Consider the following 21776-nt stretch of genomic DNA (forward strand, 5'->3'; position numbering starts at 1 on the left):
GTTGGATCGCTACGATGGCCCATATCAGCCGACATGGCAACTGCTTTACTAAACTGTAGTTGTACACACATTTGTGGTGATTGTCATGGCAACTGCTTTAGTAAAAAGCACTTGCCAACGTGTTTTGTCATTTTACTAGTTTGGCAACTGCTTTACTAGAGTAACTGTTTTGTCATCCTTACGCGTGGCCCATATCAGCCGTATTGGCGAGTGTCTGGCTTTTGAGACAATTAACATTCCACGCCGATATCTAACCGAGTTTGACGCTGTACACGTGTACTGATTAAATGACCTTTGAAACCAAAACGATATTTTACGACACTTTTCTTGGTAGAATCATTGGTAGGTAACGCAATCTGTGGCTAATGTTGACGTTTGAATGAAAATAGGCTTTCAGTGAAGTAACTCAATATATTATAAAATTTCATACTCATGTTTATTCATCTTTAATAATATTAGGTATTATGTAAAAATTTGGGTTTTCCCTAGGTAGGGGCATATAATGAGAGATTTAGGTGAGTTGAATGCCTGCATTAAATTAGCTTCCCTCCTAGACTGGCAACCAGTCCCTAGTATATTGGGAAAAAATCACTGAAATTTGGCTCGATTTTTTTTTGTCTCTACTAAATATACATGTCTGATTAAGTTTCAAACTAAGGAGAGATAATCTAGCTATTATTTAATTGTCCCTATCCTAGGGCTGTAACCTCTCCCCATCCGGCTCTCAAAATTAGTTTACCGTTAATTACCGTACAATAACTTGTTACCACCTATGGCTATGTTATTTGTATATAACTTTAATCGCCTTTGTCTTGTGTCGTAAAGTATCGTTTTGGTTTCAAAGGTCATTTAATCAGCACACCTGTACGGCATCAAACTCGGCTTGATATCGGCGTGGAATGTTAATTGTCTCAAAAGCCAGACACTCGCCAATACGGCTGATATGGGCCACGCGTAAGGATGACAAAACAGTTACTCTAGTAAAGCAGTTGCCAAACGAGTAAAATGACAAAACACGTTGGCAAGTGCTTTTTACTAAAGCAGTTGCCATGACAATCACCACAATGACAATCACCCAAATGTGTGTACAACTACATTGAACAACCAGGATTTTATGGAAAAGTAAAGCAGTCTAGGTATCCCCATAGCCATGTCGGTCATGGAATGTTTAGGGATGATTCGGACAAGATGGAGTCCAGACTTCCTAAAGATAAATTGCAGAGTACGCTAGTTTCTTCAATCTTTCCTTGAGAAATCTACATGTACAAAGAGAGAACTGTTGCAATTACTAGGACATCTGAATTTCGCCAGCAGAGTCGTCTTGCCTGGGAGGAGTTTTGTATCGCATCTTATTACACTGTCTACTAAAGTACATGCTCTTCATCATCATGTCAAATTGAACAATGAATGTAGGGAGGATATTTTGATGTGGCTTCATTTTCTCTCCCATTGGAATGGTCTATCTTATCAGTGTTTTACAATACAGAAGTAAACAACCGCGGACGATATGTTACTAGGCTATGGTGGTTACTTTCAGGGACAGTGGTTTTCGGAACCATGGGGATCGTCAAGAATATTTGAACAAAAATTTCTTAACAGTAACATTTCCATTGCATTCAAAGAACTGTATCCCATCGTAGTGTCTGCTATGCTATGGGGTCACATGTGGGTTGGTCAACGTATACTTTTTATGTGTGATAATACAGCTACGGTGTCGATAATTCAGAAGGGACGGTCAAAAGCCCAACATATCATGCCACTTGTTAGACGGTTAACTTTATGTGCGGCTACTAACAATTTCACTGTCTTATTGAATCATGTACCTGGTCGGCTTAACCTCATTGCTGATTCATTGTCTCGATTACAGATCTAGAGGTTCCATCGACTAGCTCCCCAGGCCAACCCTCTATCCTGCCAGGTCATCCCACCAGACAGTGTGATTTGGAGCTCGACTCGGTTGTGAATAGTTTGTGGACAGCAGCAATTGCGCCTAGCACCAGACAGACCTATACCACAGGTTTCAACATCTACCTGAGGTTATTGATGTTGACAGGTATTGTGCAGACCCTGTGCTCATCTCATGTGATCCCTGTATCTCAAGACCTGCTGCTACGGTCCGTTGCACATTGCTTTGGTGTGTTACATCTTTCTTATGCGACTATTAAACTGTATTTGTGCGGAATCCGTTTCTACTGTTTAGAAAAGAACATTTCTCATCCCAGCGCAGCAGAGCTTCCACGTTTTCATGTTATTTTTGATGGAGTTAAATGTATGCAAGTCAGAAAACCGATTATTAGATATCGTGTAACTTTTAGTGTTTTGAAACGAGTTTGTGAATACTTACGTAAACAACCTACGTAAACAACTTTTTTGCGTGCGGGGATTTGATCCTAGTTCAGACATGTGTGTCAGTGACTTGACTCTATCTACTGATTGTGCTTTACTTGCACTTAAGCATTCTAAGACTGACCCTTTTCGACAGGGTATCACGATTAAACTGTTCACCACAGGCAATTCAATTTGTCCATACCAAGTTTGTTGTAAATATTTGAAACATAGATTAGAATCTCATCCAGCTGCCTCTGAACCCCTGTTCATTAGTGAACAAGGCCAAATCTTAACTCGAACGTCTGATCTATCAGATAGACCATGTTCTAGATATGCTATTGTATTCCAATTCTGTCATGAACAATGGTCCACTTCATTAGAAATTAGGCGTGTCCTCGCCTACTACAGTCGGCACAACGTATCAAGCACGTCGACAGACACATATTGATCTTTAAAATCTTAGGCAAGATGGTCAACTTATTCATAACTGTCGAGTTTACATAAGAAATACCATGTGTTCTAAAGAATTCAAAATTGCGCACAACATCACACTTTTCTCCAGGTCTACTTAAGATAACCACATCATTAAACTCCAATACAATTTATTCATAAGAGATCAAATGTCATGATAATTTCTTTAGTATACAGAAATTCGGTAATTTCAAATATCATACTCTCTTATTCAAGTTACTATAATATTGATGTACGACCGACAATGCTGACTTTTCCAATTTACCTTACTATTTTACATATATATACTTCATGGTAATCTCTACCTTGTTAATTTTGCGGGCAATAAGCTTACTCTCCTTCAATCCTAATCTGAGTTCTATGCGCAATCACTCCCATTAATTTTATTCAAGTGTAGTCATTTGAATTATTGAATACCTGTACCATTAACTCAACAGTTATACCGAGTTGAAGATAACATAATTGTTGCAATATCATTATCCGGTTCTTGTGTACAACTACACCGAGTGAGGTACATCACCTAGCTATCACAGGTACCCTCTTCCGGCTCTTGTTAGTACTGCTGCACACCGTTGTTGAAGGGTTCACACATCAAACATATAGTAAAGTACCTCTCTTGATCTAATCCTCTTCCGCTCTTCGTTAGTTCACGCCTACACCCGAGTTGCGGGTCTATAGAAACAGGTCCTATTTAATTTGCCTACTCGATCCGTCTCTTGTAGCTTGGCTTATACACACACGTACAAGTATACAAGAAGCATACACACACTCATGGCATGAACGAGTCGAGAGGTTAAATAAGATCTGGTTTATAGTAAGCTGAGTCCTCCCCCTTTTGCCAATATATATACGTTGAGTTTTTAAGATAATGTTGCTTGTTTTTAGTCAAATTATGTACTAAAGGTCTGATGTGGTGAGTGCATAGATTAAGGTGATGAAATGAAGCATCTTATTGATCTAGGTTTTGAATTATAAAGTAGTTTTTAGTTTATTTGGTGTATGTGTATCAATAACTTCATCTAATTCAGATAGTAATATCATGTAACATAATAGAATAAAACTTTCTGATGATGCATACATCATGTTCAGCATCATTTTAAATTGTAGAACTCATTTTTCTTCGTACAGATAAATTTGGTTCTGAAATATAAAAATAAAAGCGCTCACTATACCAAAACCTCCTCACGTTCTAGAGTTCAGCATCTGAATCCGCGAGACATCATGATATGCAATACCACAGACTTACATATTATGCTCATAACTTATGTTCACGGCCATTATAGCGACGGCACACCTGACTATTTATAAGTAGCTATAGTACTGAAAAGAACTGTGAAAAACGTAGGACAAAAGGTATAATTCAAAATAATTTTCCTCGTCATTTATTAACGCACCAATTTTTTCTGCAGATAAGGAATCGAGATGATAATGTATTCTGCAGATCCCGAAAAACATACAAGATGAGTATCGGTTGAATTGGACATAGACCTGAAAATATGTTTGAAAAACAAATAAGCAAAATATTTCACGCGCGAATTGCAATTATTATCTATAAAGATTATAAAACATTAGAGTAAAAAAAAGTTGGTCATTAGAGAAAAATATGACTTTTTCGCCAGACATAGAATTTCCTAAATAGGTTGTCGCAAATATTTAACTTTTTTTAGCTGTATATTGCAACATGTATGCAATTGAACAGATAAAGCATCAAATACCAGGCCACATTTGTGACCCAACACACCTTCACAGAGTCGTGGCTTGCAAGCATCGATTCATCTGATTTAGAGGCCCTTTGTCCCATACGTTGATACAGATTTGTCGCACATAGATTTCAACAGTACATACTATTGCCACTATCACTCAGTTCAAACACGAGTCATCTGCCAGGGTGCGTAGGAGTCTTCACAACATTCAGTTCCTCAGTGTTGATTCTATGTAAGTTAATAGATTTAACATATCTGGTAGCCATACGTCACTTCATTCCTTTCTGGGGGTTTCACTCTCTCCTTATAACAACTTTGGTGGTGAACATACCGTGTGTATAAACACGAACGTATCATTTTAAATGCATAAGGCTAAAGAATATAAAATCATCTACAATACATTTTGTAATTTTCTCCTATCAATTCAAATGATATTCCTATAACAATTTGATATAAATTTTCCTTGATTCTAAATTACATGAGAAAAATGTTTGGTAAAGTGTGAACTCTTGCATTCTGATTCTGGCATAGGTAATACATTGAGATCTTACTCCAATACGATTACCCAAGAATGTCTGTTGGTTTTATAATTTATGGCCAATTTAAAAAAATTAAATCTTTCAAGTAGGAAAAAAAACCCCTTTCAAATCAGTATGATGAGCAGAAGCAGGTAGATGGTGGCATAACTTATGTGAAGTTGGATAGAAGTACAGGTACTTCGTTGATACATCATTGAACTATATCTAGTACGTGTCCTTGGTGGATATGAGCAATGACGTATCCTGATCAAATTATTTTTCTTCAGACATTGCTGTTACATTATGTGCTATTTTGTGAAGTTATATATTTTTTCCTTAGAAAAAAAATCTTGAGAATATTTCGTTTATGTTTACCTACATATTTGCGTAAGAGATAACACCGACATAAAACCAGTGCATCGCAGGTATATGTTAGGTGATGTAAACGTAATATTTCCATTTTTTGAAAGTTATTAAAACAGGATGACATAATAAACAATTGTGTTAAGACTTACAAATCCGATTACTTTTAGCTTAAACTGGTTTCATTTGGTAAACTAAATATAGGATGCGGAATGCTAGATGGAAAACAGTAAATGTTATGAAACGGGCTAACGCTTCATGTTGCCGTTTCATTAATCGGATTTAATGTATACACTTTGATAATCATTCCAAATCATGCACAAGGTTGGTTGATAATGAATGTCTTTGTTTTGATGTTGCTTTATAATTAAGAGGAGTTCGATATATACAAAAACTGTTATTATCAGTATACGGCGAGTTAGTAACTGTTTAATTGTTATTTTTGCACACCCGGGAGATGATTATTAAATTGATTATAATATATCAATCGTTTTTGATTGTTCAGAAAGTTGCGATCCTAGAATTCAAATTAAAAACTTATCACATATTTTTTCTAGGTTTATCTGTGTATTCGACAACAATACTGTTATTATCTCTAAGATGGGAAGATTAAATGACTAATGATAATAAATTGATATTTGCAATGACATACAAGCAGGACAGATAAAACGGAGGGATGAATCGACGGGATGCAATCTCTTACGAGTGTGCTTTCCAGTTTTGACGTTTTCCAAGACATATAGAAATAATTTGTACCATAGTTAAAGAACGAAAATCATGTCACTTCTCAATTAATTCATCCGCAGAAATAGACATGATTAGATACCTGTAAGGATTTATAATGATACATTGTATTTTTGTTACAAATGCCAGATCAGACAGTCGCGAAATCATTCGAACAATTTCTTGAAAAGAAATATAGAAACACCTTAGAAAAAATATCTAGCGCTGCTACCACCAAATCATTGAATGATGAGGATTACAGACGTTCGCTCGTAGTTCTTCTAGGGTCACTGGTCAAACAAATCTGTTGCAAGTTGGCATGATAAGTGGCTTTGATACTTGAATCCCTCACTAAAACTGAAAAACAATCATGTAAGATTGTGACAGTGTCGGTTATTTCCTTATTACAGAGATGTTTATAGCAACAATAATAAAGTTAATTTGTATATTCTCAAACTCACAGAAACTACAATGCAGCAGACTTTGCTTGATCCGTGAATTCAATCCCACAAACATTTCACGGCTATTTTTCGTTGCATAATCGATACAACATACCGAACAGGTCACATCGATTTATGTACCCCATCGGATAGAGATAGCCGAACATCCGGTGAGATTAAGATTTACCTATCTTACCAAGGGTAAAAAACCTACACATGTAGAATATACTCATGTGATAAACCTGTAGTTATGTAAACTAATATTAGCATCTTCACTCCCACTTGACACTCTACATCATTATTTTAATCGAAACTCCCGCCACCGCTTAATTTGACCTAATGATCACCGCAGTCGGAAGTCAATCTGCGTCTTATATATCTTTCAATGAAGGTTTTTCATTAGATATTGAACATGTTTTAAACTTGAAGTATTTCAAAATCATTAGATTAGGTTTTTTTGTTTATCGCAGTGCAACGAGATTAATTGATTTTTAATTAATCTATCAAAGTAAACAACCTCCAAATTAATACATAGTTTAGAAAAAAAAGGTATTTTGTCCTACTTTTTTAAGTTCACGTATTTACATTTTGTATCATTTGTTTAATTATTTTTGAAAAAATACAGGGAAAGAAAAAAGGGATCATTCCCTAAAAAGAGAGTAAGGAAAATTTCTACCCACGGAGGAAATTAGCTCCTGTCTACCAACATTATAAAAAAATGGACACTTTTTCATTTTTTAGTGTAACCTGTTTAAAAAAAGAAGTAGTTTTGCTAACTCTTGAAGTGTTTACCTGGTACGAAGGAGAAGTTGGAGCAAAAATGATCGGAGGACAGGGGTAGGATCGATGCTATCGTCAAATATTGTCATATCCTTAGTAACCATTGGTGTCTTTGTCTGTTGAACTTGTGATGAAGCTAAGAAGTTTCTCGACTACCTCATCTGAGGGTGGTGTATCATCAGCAAAACACAGCTGGGACACAACTTCCATAAAGAAACTGTTAAATCCTTTTCTTGTAGTCAAAGTACTTCTTACTTTTCTCACTGTAAAAAAATATAAAACACAAAATGCATTGCTTTTCATCTTAAAAAGTCCATAACGATCGTAATGCAACAATTTTGGTAATACGAAAATATTTTTTGTTGGTATGGGCTAGAACAGCCATTAATATTCGTTATCTTGTGTGAAAATGCTGTATTCGATTATAATCTATTATTTCACCAAAAAAAGTAATTGAAATTGCCGATTACAAAGTAATACTTGAAGTTGTTTTGTTAGTTTTTAATCTTTTATCAATTATTCTTAATTTGCCCTTCCTACGATTTGATAGCAATTTAACCAGTTATATTAGTGTTGAATTCAGTACATAAAAATAGTTTCATTGTAATTTGTCAAACTCTAATGTTACGTATTGACACCTTTCCCACATCATGCATGATGTAACATTTTTTGTAATTGCTGTGTCTTAGAAATCACCATGTGCATTTCTCGTATATGATTAATTGATAACCTGCAGATGACAGTATAACACACCAGGTAGATATTTCAAAACTAAAATCTTATTCTTGATTTTCATAGTGAGAAAGAATAGCGGAAATTTGTAGCAGTATAATGTTTCTTTTAATTTATAATATTTCAAAGCATAATATCTCGGTTGACTGTACATATTAAAACAGTTTCCTCTAACAACAAGTACATTGGAAATCCCATAATCAATTGTATTGTAATATAAACCAACATCGGTTGGTTTTTATGAAAAAAAAAAAAAATGCTTTTCCATTTTTAAGTACAATATGTTATAAAAATGCCCATGGATAAACACTGGTGAAACTTAATTTCTGTATATATCGACAATTCATCTTTATTCTTCATGTCTTTGAGCCTTACAGTTCATCATGAAATCTAAATATAACATATAATGTAAAGACCATTAGACACCGTTACATCCATCTCCAGTCTTAAGATAACTAAAGCAGACAAATTGAACAATTCACTTCTCTTTTTCTAATATAAGTAAAAAACTTGCTGGTCAAAATTCAACTTCCATAACTTGGTATAACGTAATAGAAAAAGTAATCGAAATACAATTGCAATCGATTTTCTGATTATTGTCGATTACTTGAGAAAATGTAATTAATTACAATCGATTACGATTACACAAGTTCAATTACCCCAATGTTTGAGCTAGAATGTATTTAAGTATCTAAATGAAGAGGCCTTTCATTTTGGACTTTATCTTGAATTTTCTTTTACTTGTGTCAAAGACAGAAACTATCATAAATATTTTGCTTTCAAGGTGGGAAACAGCATATCAAATCAACAGCCATAATCTATGAATTCTTATAGTAACGTAGTCAAAAAGGTTGATTAGTCAAAGGATTATCATGTGTATTCAAAATATATGCATAAGTTGTATTATTTTTATGTCTTTCTCACTTTCCCACTCTGCCTGCGTTTTTTTGTTTTGTTTTGAGCTTGTCCCTGGTTCAGAATAGCTCAAGAATCGGTTCAATGAAAACAAAAACATTGTGGTTCCCGTTAACAAGGGTTAAGGTAATGTAAGCAACTGATCATTATTTCAATATTTCATTTCAAATTAACTACTATCATTTTTTATACACAATTACGTATCTGAGATTCGTATCAAAACGGAATATCCCATCCCCGTTAGTCTCAATTTTACAAGCGACGGTCCCTAAGCATATATATTTCTTCAGGTATACAATGACCACCACTGTAAGAGTACGAATGCGGGTACTTTTCTGGAAAAAAATGTAAAATTGCAACTTAATAATTATATACTTCATTCGGCTGAGGGACCATGCAATCATTTATATACAAATTTATCTTAATGAGTGTAGATAAATCAAATATATACATATAGACCCGCCGGCAGAGCCGAGAAAATGCAGCTAGGGCGGAAAAAAACTGGTTTTTAAAATTGTGTTATTTCTTTTATGAACACACACATATATATTATATAGAGAGAGAGAAGAGATTTTAAGAGACAGATTCATCAGTGTCCGGTTCAAACATATATCGAGGCAAATAACAGTCGAAACAACACTGTAAGTGCGGGAGACTGAGCATTATAGCGCTTTCATTTGTAAAAGCTTCAAGGAAGGCTTAATAAGTGTCTAGGACAACACGGATGTAACGTGCACAGTACCTAAGGCTGAATCAATACGTGATGTGAGGTAGTTAAGGATAGTAACGTATGAGATCGCCTTTAGGCTACTTCCCATATAGGTCAGAATCAGGCATAGCGGCGCTCATGCGGATAATGACTGTCTAGTAACAATCATAACTACGGATTAAAAGCTTCTTGAAGATTTAAAATGAAAGCGCTAATGCTTATGTCTATGTGTTGATCGATGTTATTCTGATATATATAAATATATATATATATATATATATATATATATATATATGTCGACTACATGTATAACATTTTTGTCAGTGTCTTGAAACAGGCTTATTTTCAGAAAGGGCAATTTTTCGAATCAGTCTTATTTTCAATTCAGTTTTCAATGTAGGTGGTGACGCAGTGTTGTTTGATTTAGGTTTAATTTGCCTTATATTGACATACTTGTGATGGACATCTTCGTTTTGGTTTCAGATCCGCAGGTATTTCTTTCTGGCATATTGGACACTTCTTTTCCTTATGATGATGATTTCATTGTAGCATCGCTGGCAGCATTTTATCTTGACAGGGAAGAAATACAGGGAGAGTCCTTCGAGCCCTTCTGCACACAGTATTGCGCATTTTGTCCTGTAAATAAAGTAACGTCGTTTTAGAAACAATCCTTAAGACAAGTTAATTCATCTATTAATTTAGCGCATCGTCCCTCAACCCTAAAAAAATGTCTGGTTTAAGGTACAATGGTGTACAAAATGCTACTTTGGTAGGTCGATATTTTTATTTTATTTTTTTATTTTCTTTCACTCTAAAAGTAATGGCCCGTAATCGAAGTGTCTGAGATCGAAATCCCGACTTTTGATTTTTTTTCGTATAGAAAAGTGGAAAAAATTAGTGTTCGGGAGGGGGTAAAAAATCTGGGTTAGGTCGGGTAACCCTAAACAGACACTTTCTTATTTTTGGCCTTATAAGTAAAATATCAAAAAGACACATGGAAAGTAATTTATAATGAGTATTAACTGCCAATTATAAAAGAACAAGATCACAATTGGCCTTTTACATTGTACGTTGATAAAATCGTTTGATAAAAATGTATATCAAGTTGGTTTGAACAGATTGAAAATAACTTTGGTTCTTCAGACTAACACAATTGATTATTTTAGTTGAATTCCTTGATTAGTTAGAGGTAAATTTGAAGCTTTGCTTGTATAACTTTTTTAAGACAGAAACATTTGGTCCTCTTCTTTGTGTTTATGCATACAATCAATTTAATTTATCTTTTGAGTTTTTGGGTTGATTTTATATCTAATTAACAATGGATTTTTAAGTAGTGGATAAACAAAAGATAATTGATATCTTAGTTTAATCTTTGAATGTTAAAAGATTGATAAGTATAAGCTAACCAGTCATAGCATACTACAATGTGAATGCACAATGTTTCTACAATGTAGCAATTCATTGAAGTAGTTATATTAATATACTTAGTAACATTTCTAACAACTTGATAACATATTTAATCAACGCTTTGATCATGCAACGACAGTAACGTCCACCTAGGAGATACAGCAATATGAACAAAGAGATATAACTAGAAAATTGTACCTTTGAATCCCAGTCAGTGATTTTATAAATTTGAACTTTTTAATCTATGAAGAGTATTTTGGTTCCATCAAATCTGTGAATTGGTCCCTTTTTGTTTTGGCCCCGTCCCTCTGTCCCATGGGTGGTACATAATATGGATACGAGTATTTAAAATGCTATTCAGGCTAAAAAAATTGAACAATGCAAATGACTCATTTTTCCTATGAAAATTTGAGCAAATAAATACTCATAAATGTGATTTCCTATATAAACTTTTATTAATCTTGACTCCCACTCCCAGAGGAAAAGTGAAGCTCCAGAGTCCATATCATTCACAATTTCTGTAAAGGACGTTAAGACCTTTCCATCTATGAACAGTATTTGTGTTTATAAATAAACCATTTCTAGAATGTTGAAGAAGATTTTTGAAGTTTTAGCCTAAATTTTGACAACCTGCCACTGATTGGCTTGCTAATTATGAATTTCAAAAGTAAATGTTTTTTTCTGACAGGTAAATTATTTCTAGATAACCATGATCATGAATTTGGAAATTCAAAATTGGAGATTTAGGTTCAAAAGATCAATTTTGATAATGAATACGGTAAAGACATTAGAATTTCGGGATTTTTTAGAGCAAAATGAGCCTGATTTCAACATGGCTACCCTGGTATGGAGTTTGAGCTTAAGGACCGAAACTTTTTTTCTATCTAGTGTTAAACGAGAACCTAGACTTAAATTATAGAACACAATAGCTTACTAATATTCATCTGTTTTAAATAATCCATTAAAAAAACTTTAACAAAACTTTAACACTGTGGTCTACGTAAAATTATTTAGATGGTTGTTGTATTTGGTGAGTGGGGAATGAATTCCATATGGCATTTGACACCAAAACATGTCCGCTTTCATCAGTAGTGTAAACGTCAAGTGGCGATCAGAACGCAACAATATAACGTATTTCGATTATTGATGACGTTACGAGAACACTCAGGAAAAACTAGTTCGGTCAATGATAACACTGTGTCAGGCAATAGAGACGCATACAGCGTTAACACCATGTGTGGTACAAATACCTTACTTATCAGCAGCTACAATAATAAACGGTGATTTGATACCCTGGAAAGTTGAATCAATTCAGACCTTTTACGGCTGCAGTTAGAAAGTTGAATGCGCTGAGTGTAGTTTATTATTTAGAAAGGGGGGGTTAATTAAGATACGTGTATATTCTTTTTTTGTAGTATATATATTAGGCTAAATGTTGACAATGTGAATGCATGGATTCATTAGAGGCTGTAAGCCTGCATCCTGGAGACATTTCACCGAGAGTTTGACTAAGTAACGTAAGGGGCGTCTAGAGTCAGACAATTTCGTACAGTCAGACTTAGCAAATTGGCCTTTGGATTCAGACATTGGCATTGGATAGTTATCTTGATTTCGTTTCTTGACAAAATATAAAAAGTTTATGATTAATGTATAAGTTTTTAATGCTCATCTTTAGATAATCTTATCCTTCCTTTTCAAAACGAAATCAACCATTAGTGGAAACGTAAATATACAGATATAGAAATAAGGTGCATAATTTAAAAGTGCAAAAAGACCATATGTAGGCTACATATAAATGCAGGGCCAAAATATGACAATCAATGCTTAATTATGCGTAAATCAAGTGTTAGAATTTTTCTAACCTGGCCTTTTATACGCCATACCCCACGAACTGTAGTTATAATCGAGAACTTTAAAAAATAGTGTGCATTTAACCATGTGACGAAAATTTTGATAAGGAATCAAAAATCACCTGCACAATCGTTAGTTCATTTACATAAAGATATTATAGCGGCTGTAAAACATGGTATGCTTTAAAATATGTAAAATTCAAACATTAAGAAACAAAAAGAATCAAAAAATCAGGAAAATTAATTGACGCACTTGATATCAAAGAGCTAAAGCAAACGGCAATTTTGTTAAACATCTTCAAGAAGTTTTTCCAGCCTCTGTCAATCATCGAAGATTTTACATGTCAGAACTCTATGTTTTCATCACCTGAAATAAAAGAAAACAAATTAAAAAGCGAGTTATGAGAATATAAGCAAGATAGTATGGTAGTATTGTCTAAAATATGTATACTGTTTAAAATCCTACAAAAACCATATTGTCTCTATAAATTATTTTTAAGGGTTCGAATAACCACTAAGCATAGTGCTACTCATGGTTTTTGAAAAGAGACCAATTTCCAGCAATCGAATAAACGCTAGCCTGTGTTTATATTAATAGCCCGAACATGAGATACCTTGACTTTTAGAGGACGCATGTATATAGCGTCCTTACTTCGGTTGGTTGTGCATAAATTGTCCACACTTTAAAAAGACACCCTGTGATGAATACAATTTCCTTTTATAATAGAATTGACAGATGGGTGTAATTAATGAACTGTACTACTACAAATACTATAGTATTGCCAAATATCAGAGAAAATGACTGAAATGATTAATGACAAGCTAACCCGAAACATATAATTTTTTCTTAACCTGTGATTACTTGTAACTTTTACCATTACGAACACTCATAAAACATACAATGTGAATATCAATTGCTTATATAAGGATGTTCAGATCCATAAAAGCACACCAATATAATATCGATATAGATGATAATTGTCGCATGTAAATATCCCACGTATTTTGAAAGGAATCTCCACGTTTCAAAATTTTCGGGTAATATCGGTAATCCAAGTTGCATCACGTTGACCATCATCGACAATACCCTAATAGACTTGGAACCACTCACCGAGGTTCTTCACTAACCGTACAGAATATGCAGAGATCGCAACAGTTTCGGAAACTTCCGAGCCAATATAGAGAACGTGTTAATATAAAAGTCGGTAAATATAATATATGAAAGTTTATTAACTTATCAGAGGGCTGATCACAATAAATTGGTCAAAAACAATTTTATAACGACAACCAATACAGACAAGTGATAAACCTTACAACTATAAGAGGGTGGATGATCAAGTAAAGTATTTAACCGTGGTGAAATTTAATAATTTTTTCTAAGTATCTGCAAAATTATCTTCACATTTATTACATTATCTTATTATTTTAAATTAAATGATTAGAATTTTCAAAAATAGCAAAGCAACTTTTAAACGTCCACATAATTCTCACGTAGCTATGGTTTATACGTACTGCCCACAATGGGCAATACATCTCTGTTGACAGCGAATTTATGTCCTCAACAGCTTTTATGGAAGTCAGACATGTTTCTATTAAAAATTCCTATCTAACCACCAGTAACACAGTTCCAGGTCGAATCTGCTAAAATAAGGACACAAATAATTAGAATATATGTAGTTAGATGAAGTAGAGTATAGGAATACATAAAATTAAGGACATAGCCCAACACAGTAAGCCCTTAGTCCACAAACTCTGGCATAAAGAAAACAATACATACAAACGATTTGGGATAAGACCATTCAGTCTTCAAATGTGTGTAAAAAGTCATTATAGAAGTAGTAATGTACTATTCATTCATAAAACAAGGAGGCTCAAAGACCTAATAGGATTCACCTGGCAGACAATAAAACAATAAATTGTTTTGTCAGTCTATGAGCCCAACAATGACTTTTCAGTGTGACCTTAAAAGGGACATCATTAACCTAAAAAAAACTATACATTTAGAAAACAATATATACTCATGAAATAAGTAAGTAACATAATATTTATATCAATATTCAACCGGCTATGGACACCATGAAAACGGAAAATGCTGCGATATACAAAATAATCAAGTGGGCTGAAAGTGTCTTACGTTTCTAATTTCGTGCAAACAATTCCACAAGTCAAGGACATTGTACACTATTGCGTAGAAGCTTGTAAATTTTTCTGATTTATTTAACGCAATGTGACTATGAAAGGATATCAAGGTCATTAAACACAAAAAGACTTGAAAGTTCGCATTTTACCAAGGAATACTTACAGAGTGGCCCCATATCTGAGTTTATTTAGTCTTTGACATATTAAGAAATTTTTGCAGGTTTTCACTTTTTTACCTTCCTGACGACCTCAAGTGTAGGGAATGACCATCCTCTACATGGGCCTTTGATTATTGTCCAAAGAGTGATTGATAAAGATACAATGACATCCATCGTATACAAAACCAGGCAACCATTATCACATAAGTCATTCAGCCACGCTTCAAGAGCTCATTTTTCAGGTCTACTAGTGACACTTAGGTTATTGACAAGAAGAATATTTTTCCAGGCCTATTTGACATTTTGCCGTCGTTGGAAACCCGTGGGATATCTGACGAATGGACCCATTTGTGATAGTGGGAGATTTTCAAGGCCATTAAATTTATGAACAAACAATATCTTTTGATCACAGTATGCTACTGGCCAAATAGCACGTATCTGAGTCTCTTAGGTATTGACAAAGAAGCTATTTAAAGGCTTTAGCCGTTTATCCCACCAGCATGCTACAGGCTCAATATCAAGTCACTATTACCAAGAAGTTGTTAAAAGTTGTTGATGTCTAAATTTTGACTCCTAATGATTTTCACATGTAATAAGTCAAATTTATTAGCAGTCATAAATAACAAAAATGTATTAAGCTTGAACAAACTTCAAAAGGCTAATAAGATTGTCATTTATCAAAACCTGTGTACATGTATTTCTTATCTTATAAAACTATTATACGATATTTTTCAGTTTTTAACAGGTAATATCTAAAGATAGAAAGGTTGATCAATCGGTTGTTTTTTTTCCATGGTTAACTGTCATTAAACCAAGTGATGTGCATAATAATGAACCAAAATCGGTCCCAAATGGTCCTAATGGAGTTGACAAAACCTGTGGTATCAATAACTTTCTTTCCATATCAATGTTGGATAAGGAAATTTAATTCTCGAAAGGGATCAGGGCTGCTTGCGCCTTTTACACCGGAACATTGAGCTTTGTTTATCATAATTGAGTTGCATCGCACAGCGAATCGGCTGTATCATCAAGGATAATGGGAAATATTGTACTAAATAAACCATGTAAATCAACTTAGTCAGTGAAATGACTCAATGGCTTAATGTTTTTTACAACAACGTTTATTTTTATCAAATAAATACATTCCGGTATGAAAAGGGCGGTGAAACAAGCGATTAACCCAATTACATAAAGGTAAAGAAAGATAACTTTTAATTGGTTTTGTATGGGACTGATACGTATTTTGAATGTTCTGTTGTGTGGAAATTGTAATTACAGAAACATTTTGAAAGACATCTTAGAGGAACCGAATACACGGGTACATTATAGGTAGGGACGTTCAGATGTATGATAAACAGTGGACAGCGAATAATTTAATTACGATATAGATTTGAACAAAAAGTGACCCCATGATTTACAGCTTTAGAGGGTAGCATTAATTATCTATAGTATATGCCAGTTGAGCTGACCAATGGCGTAAAACCTTTAATAAAAGAATGTGGACACTTAACAAAAGCATTTTAATTATTCTAAACACTATAAACATGTAGGGATTATAAAGGGGACTAGACGACGGGGGAATGTCACTGGAAGGAAGCAGTCGTGGGACAGGTGGGGCTAGGGGGTTGGAGTAGAGGGGGGAGTAGGTAGGGGCGGGAGGCTGGAGGGTTGTCGGCGGTGCGATATGATGGTGAGCGCGGACTGCCGCTCTAGCAACTCTATTTTATATTGTTAAAATTAGCTCAAATAATTATACACATTAGAAAAAATATAAGAAATCTAAAGACATACCTTGTGCTTACTTGACATGCCTTATAACCACATGTGGAGGTCCACACTAGAATTGTGTCCTGGGATCCTGTTCCAGGAGCGGACCATATCCAACAGTCACCCCACAGCAGGTCTGAAGAGACGTACCTCCTCTGTAACCATTCCAGCTTGAATTTTTTTTCTTATTCAATGTAATCCTTCACTAGCACCAGACTTTAAGTACCATGTGTGCAAGCCCATAACATCCAATGTTCTGAAAGACAGAAATGAGACATCACCGAGTAAAAACTTTCAGCATTTCAGAGCGGCTAAAATATAATATTTATGACAGACTAATTCTGCAAAATAATTATTGAACCACCTGATGAATCGAAGTTAAAGTATCCATATGTTACAAATATATATCATGCTTGAACAAGTTACTCATTTTGAATTTGAAGATTTTTAGCATTTTTGACAACTGTTACCATGAATGGATGACAATATCTTTCATTTTTAACAAGTTCTGTACCCCTTCATCTCAGCATGTTATAAGCCCAATATATGGTCTCTAAGTAACTTAGGCATTTTCGTTATTCAAAAGAAGTCGTTTTAAGATTTAAGCCTATTTGACAACTGTGACCTTGAATAAATGTCAAAGTCATCTTTATATCATTTCTATGCACAGTGATACATGCATAATATAAGTAAACTGTGTAAATCGGTTATTGAGAAAAAATGTTTGAATGTTGTTACGGACCTCGCATGGCATACGACGGACGACAAAGAATGATGCTCTATGACTATAGGTCATCCATACCACCCTAGGTTCAGATGACCTAATATCTGACGTTTGTCATTAAATAATAAATAAATAAATATTAATATAAAAGTTCATTGAAACATCTGATCAAAAAATTCTTCCAAACTTCTTAATTGAATCAGAAATCCTATTATTTTTCTTGAATTCATAATTCATAAAAAAACAAAGGTCAATGCGAATCTTTGAAGTTGAAATATAATACGTAAGCTAATAAGCGGAGTCAGGCAGAACAGAAGATCAGCTGCATTTCAACACAAATCTACAGGTAGCTAATGTAGAACTAATAACAACATGTCACTTACTATTTCTTCATTAGAGCAGAGAAAGGAGTTTGGACTGCTTTTCTGAAAGTCAATGATGGCCTCGCTACATTCTGGCCACACACGGTTGAGACTGCTGAAGTTTCTAAACCTGCTGACGGCCTCCTGGTATGCCAATGGACAGCTATCAACATGGCTAAACCATCAGCAGCCTGATGTCTGACAATGGTACTAGATCCAATGTATACACTCTCACAAACAAGCTGAAAATGAAACAATGTCGCACATAGGAATTGAAATGAGAATGTCTGAATTTGGAAGATTGGGCTAAAACTGACATGGAAAACTAAAATATATATTTTTCAGTATTAAGTGATTAAAGGCTTTATATTAAAAACAAACAATATATGTATATTATATGATAGAGCTGTTTATGATCTGATGTTAATTGTTACATCAGGGACATAATATTTTAATTTGTGATTTATGAAATTGTTTACCATAGTAGTTTAGCAAACAGGTCCGAGTTCAAGGTCAGTGCTGACCATAGTAGTCGGGTATTTTTGTTCCCTATGTTTTTCCAAAAGATACCATTTGTGCTTAAAATTCAACAGACTTCCTTGGTTGTCTGTTTCTCTTTGAAAATGTAAAAGTCGATGAACACAATGGACCAACCAAACAGTGACTAATGTTCATTCACGCTATTGTGTATGTGTATCTGCACGTGCGCGTCTTGCGTATTGTATCGTGTGTTACAGTTACAATTACAATTTACTCTCTAGGGTAGCACATTACAGAAGAACGGGGAAATTGAAAATCATATATATCCTAACATTGGTAATCCAATATGGTGGTTTTAAATAAAAATAAAAATGGTTTCAAAATTAAATTTTGGAATCCCTGACGTGCGTCTTGACCAAAAATGCCAGATTTACTTCAAGCAAAATTAATAGAGCAGATTCAGGCAAAATTATTAAACAGGAGATTCCAAAGGGACCTTGGCGCCCACCAAAGAATGATCTACGTCTGACATTGACAAAACTTCAACTACCAATATTAAAGTTGACTGGCTATCGGCCATCCTGATGATGGATCAGTCCCAAAATGTCATATGTACAAAAACGATATATGAGGAGATATTTTTGTTTCGCAATTCTGGACAAATACTATGATATTTTGCAAAGGGGATGATGCAAATAGGGTGAAAGATAAATGTTTGATTATTTTTTATTTAAATTTGTTAAATTCATTAATATACATATGTCTATAATACGTCAAACCCCTTCGGACCGTTATTATGACTACAGTGCTCCTACATTGAAAATGGTAAATTTACAGCCCCTTTGACCTTTAGCCTAACTTAACTCGAATAAACGTACTTAAATCGCGTGTTTCTGTTGTAACTGAAAATATCACGTAAGTTTGCCTTCATAACGACATATCACACACAAATCGTAGGTAAATACCAAATGTAACAGCAAATACGACTTTTTCATTTTTATTTGTTTTTCATTTGAGCAGCAGAATAAGTATTCTATTTGAGTACCCTAAAATTTTTTATGTGTACAATTATATTCAGGTTATCATCGGTTCACCGCAAAGTTTTTTAGTTTATTATCGTATAACCTCTATTTTTGCCATAATATTAATTAAAAGTAAATATTACCGACTTTACTGCAAGAGTAAAATGTGATCATCAGGTGCGTATTTGGATCAAACCTTGAGATTTTTATCATAAAATGTTTTTATAACCTTGAGGAACGTAGCAATATTGTCAAAACGTCAACATACTTATGTATTGGTGTGGCAACTGTCCCATAGAGTGACACAGGTAAGTTGTTTAGGCGTGACTTCTCAACTGAGGTGAGAGAGAAACTGTATTATGTGTCCCGGCATTTCACCTATATGGTTTCTTTTGAACAATTTTTTTCCTATCCGAGAGTTATAGCGAGAACATGTTCTCACGAATTCTCGCCCAAACAACGTGAACATAACCTAAGAACAAATATGGCGATGGCCGGAGTAGGGAACTTTGAAACATTAGCAATTTATCAATTTATAGATGATCGTCTTAACATTGAAGATAAAACCGAATCAGAGACGCCATTTTATATACATATAACTATCCTGAAAAAGAACACACCTTTTAACATTGAATGCTAATTGTTTAAAACATAATTTAGATTCAATAAAATAGATCTCACTTATCTAATAGGGAACGCTGAATTAAACCAAAAATAGATTCCTGGAAATCTCCTTTTCGGCACAAGATTTTATAGAGAGGTTAATGTTTCTGAGCCTGCTGATTGGGTATTTAGGGCATCAGTTTCAAATGTTTAATGTGATGGTTGGGCAATACATGTAGATGTAAAATATGTAAAGAAATTTTAAAATTCTGTCAAGTGTGTTTCTGACAGGGGGGGGAGGTAATCAATTGGTTCTGTGGTCTCTATAGCATGACAACCCGGATAAGACGTTTTCGTTATTCAGCGTCCTTGGACACCATTTGCCTGAACCCAATCTGCATGTTTTTGACTAAAAATCGAATGTTGAAGGTATTTTGCTTGTACTTCATACATATTTGGTAGTTATTTTTAATACGGATGCCTTTCTGTCTTGATAACAATATTGTAAATTGGGGGATTTTGTTAAAAAAATCAAGTTACACATAAATTATATGTTGTTAATATAGCTTAGCACATGAATCAATATCCTAGAAAGTGTTGAAAGTGTTTTTGTCACGATTATGAAACAGGGGATAGGGGGTCCTTGCCGGGGTGGGGGTGGTGGGGGTGGGGGGATTTGGGGTTAGGAAGTCTGCTGACTTAGAATAGGATATGTGTGTATTTCAATGATATTTAGTAAACTTCTCTGAATCCGCGTGATACACTGTGGGGAGAATTTTAAGTTAAGGAATTCCATTAAGGAATGTTAATGAAACTGGGCTCAGATGGTGCAAATTAAATGTGAATTATGTAATTCTTGCACTTCCAGATCTTGTAATTGACTAGTTTACATCAATATGTGAGTGTTAGATAAGTTTTATTCTATTTTTCAAAATAATTTTCTTTCTAATAGGCATGATTCTTTAGTTCTGACCAGATTTTCGGGCTCAAATGTTGCTCTAAATTTGATTTTATCTGTCCTTGGAATCATGCAGAGGTTAATAATTCCCTTTTTTACATCAATTGGCATATATTTGTAATTTTAGAATCAGCTAATTCAGAAAGTCAAGGCAAATTTGAAATTTTTGGGTCTGTTTTTTTCTCCATATTTTATTAGCTGCACGATACTTTCGCTGTGTTATATCAGATATATTATGACATAATATGTTATAATCATTTCTTTATGATATTGTTTTGTTTACTAAGTTATATTAGTATTGAGACAGTTCTGGAACTTTGCTTTGCTTACATTTTCTGTTCTGGATATTTTTTGCTAGAAATTTCAAAAAAATGGAGGGTGGGTGAATAAAAAATATGAGTTATCTCCCCCTGATATTCGAGTTAATTCAGTTGCTCATATTTCCCTGTAGTGCACTAACTATTCTATAGTTATAAGTAAAACTCAAAAGTCTAGGTTAAAAATTTCATTGAAATATTTAAATTTTCATTTCAAAACTGTTTCAATTCTCATAATTTTTCTTACAGGAATCCACATCGTCGATACGAGTACATAGCTTGCAGTACCAGACCAACCCATGAAGCG

The 21776-nt window shown here is 34.2% G+C and overlaps 1 pseudogene; it reads right to left on the bottom strand.

Annotated features, from left to right (window-relative positions):
* Nucleotides 1-7338: 7338 nt before the first annotated feature.
* Nucleotides 7339-21776, bottom strand: part of LOC138311480 (E3 ubiquitin-protein ligase rnf213-alpha-like) — a 127485-nt pseudogene continuing 113047 nt past the window's right edge.

Source organism: Argopecten irradians, unplaced genomic scaffold (assembly GCF_041381155.1).
Source record: "Argopecten irradians isolate NY unplaced genomic scaffold, Ai_NY scaffold_0030, whole genome shotgun sequence".
Classification (NCBI taxonomy): domain Eukaryota; kingdom Metazoa; phylum Mollusca; class Bivalvia; order Pectinida; family Pectinidae; genus Argopecten; species Argopecten irradians.